This window comes from Natator depressus, chromosome 8, assembly GCF_965152275.1.
Source record: "Natator depressus isolate rNatDep1 chromosome 8, rNatDep2.hap1, whole genome shotgun sequence".
NCBI lineage: Eukaryota > Metazoa > Chordata > Testudines > Cheloniidae > Natator > Natator depressus.
This window is the reverse complement of record NC_134241.1, coordinates 46,538,228-46,544,227: the sequence shown is the minus strand read 5'-3', so window position 1 is coordinate 46,544,227 and position 6,000 is coordinate 46,538,228.

The window sequence follows — 6,000 nt, the reverse complement described above, 5'->3', positions numbered from 1 at the left end:
GTCTCTAAGGTGCCACAAGGCCTCCTAGTTGTTTTTCCGTTTTTTAGTCTCTCTTCTTTTCCCCTCCCCACATTTCAATCTGAATTGGCAGGAGCAGCAACACCTGCCAATAGATCACATTACAATTTTACTCCCGGATTCTATTAAAGGCCAAAGTAGTTTCCAGCCACCCCAACTAAAGAAACCTACCTTTTCTCATAGACCATCACCCCCTAAAATTACACCCTCTCTGTGCTACTGAACCAAAACAGGTCTTTAGGAATCCTTTTAGTGGCGGGCTATTTGGGAAGTGGACAAAGTATATTCCCTTTGTAGGATTTAGCTACTGTGTAATAATACTTTACACTTCTATCATGGCCTTATCTGAAGCTTGAAAAGCACAAACCAAAAAGATCAGTGAGAGGTGTCATTGAAAACGCCACCATTTTGATAGTTCGAGTCAACGAGGAATTTAGTATCCTATAGTGTGGAGAGCCAAAATTCCATCCTGGGAGAGGAGCTGAACTCCTATACATAGAGCCAAGCTTGAATCTGAGAACCGTGTCAGTGACTCAAGCCAAGTTAGAAAAGAAATACTGTTACTATTATGGAGTGCTGGCTTAGAGGGACAAAACCAAGCTTTGGAACTTTATTATTTGTGGGGAATTTTTGCACAGACCTAACCACTTAGTGCTTAATTTGTGCCAGGGCTTGCTGGGACTGAGCCCTGGCACCTCTAGGCTTGGCAGTTCATAGCCCCAGCACTTCTGGGCTTGCTGCATCAGTTCTTAATGTAAAAAAAATTGCTTGAAACCTGTCACCTCTGTACAGTGCTTAATTTGTAACGAATCACTCTAATATCACAGATACCAAATCCCTTTAATGGGAGCACTACCTACAGGGACATGGATGGGGTCAAAAAGAGAAATTCCTTTTCACTGTTTTTTTGTTGAACCGCAAAAAAATCCTGAAGCCTGAATATGAGGCTTAGCCACTACTGGCATCACCTGTGTGGGGACTATTTGAGGACAGGAGGCCAGATTCAGCATTGCACGATCGCTCCTTTGCCCTAGCCTGACTGGCCAGAAAGCAGGTGTGAGGCTCTTCCCACAACGAATACTCCTGGCACAGGAGCCTTCCTAAACCAGGCACAGAGCTTGTTCTTCCAGCTCCATGCCACCACTACAGCAAAATCAGGCACAGAGGGGTGTTCTAGGGCACAGCAAAGACAGGGGCAGACTACAGGGAGGGAGCAGATGAAAAGTAGAAGGGGATATGGCTGGGCAGACAAGCACCACTACCCTGTGCTGGCCTCCACTACTCCTTAATTAGGGAGACAGATGCTCCTTCCCCTCTGGGGCACCCGTGCCAGCACAGGGGTGAGTCTGCCCCAGGACTCTTGGCACCTACTGTTGCCAGCATTCCTAGTATCTAAATCCAAGCTCATACTTTAGAATATCACTTGACTGGCCTCTCTGATGTTACAGTGTACAGGGAAATTCTGTACCTCCTTGTGAGACAATATTTTGATTATTTAGATTACCTACCTCGAGGTATTTCTCTACTTAAGTATAACTGAGGCTATAGTTATTTCACACAGTTTTGGGTTCCTTTTATAATGTTCTCGATAGTGCTGTTTTAAGCTAAAGATTGGTTTTGGTTTTTTGCAGCCCCTCCGTTCTCTGTTTCAAAGGGGTTCCATTGGTATAAAACTGGAGTAATGCAACTGCGAACCAGGCCCTTTATAAAAACAGACCATTTCATTTCATTCCATTACATGTTACATATGATCCATATATTTATAGCCACTTATTTACATACACAGAGTTGAATAGTAGGTTCTGATCTTTTATTTCATTACATTCATTTTATGCCATTGTAACTCAATGGATTTCTAACTATTTCAATTCTATACTAGAAGGCTAAGTCCTTCTATTACAAGGCCTCACTCTTGGAATAGTATTTTTTTCCTCAGAATGTTTATCTTCATTTGATGAGCCAAAATATGTTGTTAACTCTTGAAAATAGATTGACAACATTGTTCTTATTTAAATGCTCGTTATTTGGTTTTATTACTGAATGCTACAAAGACGTGAGGAAATGAACACTTGAGAAAAAGTAACTGTGTTTAGGTTTCATTTATTGGGGTGTTCATTGCAGTTAGGTTTCAAAGACACCTCTACATAATTATGTGTCCTTTGACTGATAAGTCAAGCAGTGGGAATATCTCTGAGAGAGAAGTGGGGAGTTCCTATCAGATATTTTGAGAGGGGCAAACTGTCCACTATGATAACCAGAAAAAGAAACTGTGGCATGTGTAGTTTTGGGAAAAGATCTGGAAAGAATTTACAAAATGGTAAAAATGTAAACAAGTTTGCCTTTATAATGCTCATTTTCTGGTGAAAATAAAACTAATTTTGGCAAGTGATTACAAACAAGAAATGATGTGAAAAGAGCATTCTGGCTTGAATCTACAGCCATGCTATGTGGGTACAGCTCCACACCATTGAAAACAATGGGCTCCAACATCTCCAGGCTATAGATCAGCCTCCTAGCTTCTGTGATCTGCTCCATGATTGGACTTATTGCTGAGCCTGCCAACCCAGAAACTGCTGTCAACTGGTGCCAACTGCTAGTGGTATTTATGATGTAAATATTTTGCCTGTCAGAACTGCCTGAGAGCCACCAATTCACTACTCACCGCACTAGAAATTTTGATTCAGTTTTAAGGAGAACATCAAAAATCTGTCCAGCACATGGACTTGATTTTCATACACACAATAAAATTGTTTTTATTATAAAACAGGCCTTATTAAAGGAAGTGTCTAATTGTTTAATGAAAGCTCTGACTGTCAGTATCATTACCCAAATGTAACAAGAGAATAAGTCAATAATTTTTAATATTAAAAATACACAGCAAGGAGTGTAGTATAATGGATAAGGTTATTGTCTGGTGTCTGTCCCCTTTGAAGGTAGTAGGGACAGTGGGTCAGTCAACCTTTGTTCTATGGCATGACCCCTTAAGATTCCTGAACTTCTGGAATGGATCAAGACCTAGGGAAGAGCAGAGCCAGGTACTGGGAGAAAACAGTCAGTGTTTGGAGGAAACACAGGTATGGCATTCTGTGGTGCAATCCAGACCAGTGAGGAGCTGTGTCACCACTTGCCCTGCAACCTTGAGTGCCTCACAAAGTTTTGCAGCTGTAGCTCCCAAGCTGAGCTCCTCACAAACAGCCAAACAGTAGGCAAGTCACACCCTGAGTGTCTCTTGAAAGCCACAGCTCTGATCCAGCAACACTGACCCCAGCAGCCTGTCAGCAAACACCAGCCACACTCTGGCTTCCAGCAGCCTGGGTTACTATTTGCAGGGTGACCCCCAAGAGACTCCAAATCTCAGATTTCCCCCAAAAAAACATGAGTTCTGCACTGTCCAGTCCTCTCCTGGACAGTTAAGATATAATAGGTGTGTTGCCCCTCTAATGGGATCAGCATAGCAAAGTCTGCTACCTTAAATGGAGTTACCCAAACAATTCACAACACTGGATTAGTTTTGATTAAAAAATGAAACAAGTCTATTTAACTACAAAGAGAGAGATTTTAAATGAGTACAAGTAATGAGGCATTAAAAGCAAATATGGTTATAAGAAAAATAAAGATAAAACACTTTCTAAACGTCACAAACTAGACTTGGTTCAAGTTGAAATCCCTTACCACAGTTTCAGTACACTGCTGACCAAACTCTGGAAGGCCAGGACTTTGCTTCCAAAGTCCATAGCTGTCATATGCGTTACGTGAATCGACATCGTCATCAGACTCCTCACTGTCAGTTTGTAGCTTAAGGTGTAACTCGACTGCCAAACGTGATGTGCTTCCGAGACTCATCAGCATATTCCTCAGCACTTCGGGCTCCAGTCCCACAGACCGAAAGGGAAGACACAGCGTGGAGTACAAAAAATGTTGAAAGATGGTGCCAAATGTGGACGGAAGCACAGGGATTGCTCGGATGCGAAGAGATTCATCACAGGGCGTTGGGACAGGACCCAGAATGCCCCGCACCCTCTCTCCCCTGCACCCTTCCCACAAGCCACAGCGCCAGAATGGGAAGAGGTGCTCTGTGGGATAGCTGCCCATAATGCTCCGCTCCCACTGCCGCTGCAAGTGCCGCAAATGCGGCCACGCCAGTGCGCTTGCATCTGACACTGTAAACACACTGCAGCACTTTCCATACTGCGTTCTCCAAGGGCTGGTTTAACTCACAGCGCTGTATATCTGAAAGTGTAGCCATGCACTTAGTGTAGATTTTAACGATGGAGTGAAATGCAGACATAAAACTATATGACTTTACATTCATATTGGTCCTCAGAGCCTACTGACTTCCGTTCACTTCAATGGCCTTTTCATCAGGCCCTTTGTGTTTGAAATGCTAAACCTATACATAGTGAGGGACAGAATTTAAAAAAAGCTGGCAATAATCCTCAGCTTTATGCGCTTAGTGCCTTTAATCAGTGAGGATTCAGTTTTTCCATCTTATTGACTAAGGGACTGCTTCAGCTGTTATCTAGTATGAGCCATTAACATTTCCTTTCCTTTGTAGAAAAAGTGCATTAGATGATATTGTGAAGTAGGCAACAGTTGCTCGGGCATAGCAAATGAAGAATTTCTGGTCTCTTAAGGAAATGCGGTTTAACTCCCTGGCACTGTCAGTGATGAGTAAGCCTATCCCTTCTATAAAGAGGGTACAGTTAGGAAAGTCCCTCCACAAAGTCCTACTTATCTGTGTTGGGCCAGATACATCTCAGCCCCCTGCTCTATCCACTTTGTGTGGTGCAAAGGAGACATAAACTGACCACAGATGGCCAGCTGAGAATTCCCCCAGCAAAGGGGAATTCTCCATTGGCATAAAACCAGAAGAGCTGGCACCCATGCCAGCTGGCCCCACCATATGCTGGTATAGGGGGCCATGTAGGCGTAGGGAGCAGTGGGGCAAAACAGAGCTCCATGACGCTAATTCTTAGCTCACAATACAAGAGAGCTGCCTAAAGACTGCTCTAATGTTCATCAGGGCCAGGGTTAGGGATGACCTCTCCCTTGTCAAGCATGTGTTGATGCAAGGAACCTGGCCCCTCATTTAAAACATCCTTTATCTGTTATAACATGCACATTACGGCTGTATGTTTTTATGAATTCTTATAGCTGTAACCCCTTGGCCTTCCTCCCCACCCCAACCACACAGGTTTGTTCCCCTTTCATTGTGTCACATCCAAGGCCAGAAGGGACCATTGTGATCATCTAGTCTGACACAGACCAGAGACCTTCTCTGAAATAATTCCTAGAGCAGATCTTTTAGAAAAACAGCCAATCTTGATTTAAAAATTGTTAGTGATGGAGAATCCACCGCAACCCTTGGTAAATTGTTCCAATGGTTCATTACTCTCACCATTAAAAATATATGCATTATTTTCAGTCTGAATTTGTCTAGCTTTAACTACCAGCTATTGGATCTTGCCTTTCTCTGCTAGACTGAAAAGCCCATTATTAAATATTTGTACCCCATGTGGGTACTTATAAACTATAATTAAGCCCTTTTATTTTCAGGTTAGACCAATTTTTACCAAAAAAAATCCCAGGTTTTACAAAAAATACTTGTTTTTTTTCCAATTTTCAACCTACTTTTGTATCATTTAAATATATAAAAATAACTTGTTTTGTTAGGAAAATACAATACATTGCATGAGATATATGTATTACGATAACACATTAGTCTGTGTGTACATGCAAAGCTGCCCGTTGAAGTAATGTATTAGTTTAGAACAGGGGAGGGCAAACTACGGCCCACGGGCTGGATCCGGCTCATCGGGGCTTTCAATCCGGCCTGCGGGATTGCCAGACCCGTGGCGCCGCGGGGCTAAGGGAGCTCCCTGCCTGCCCTGGCCCCGCGCTGCTCCTGGAAGTAGCCGGCACCAAATCCCTGCAGCCCCTGGGTGAGGGAGGGTCCAGAGGGCTCCGTGCGCTGCCCTCGCT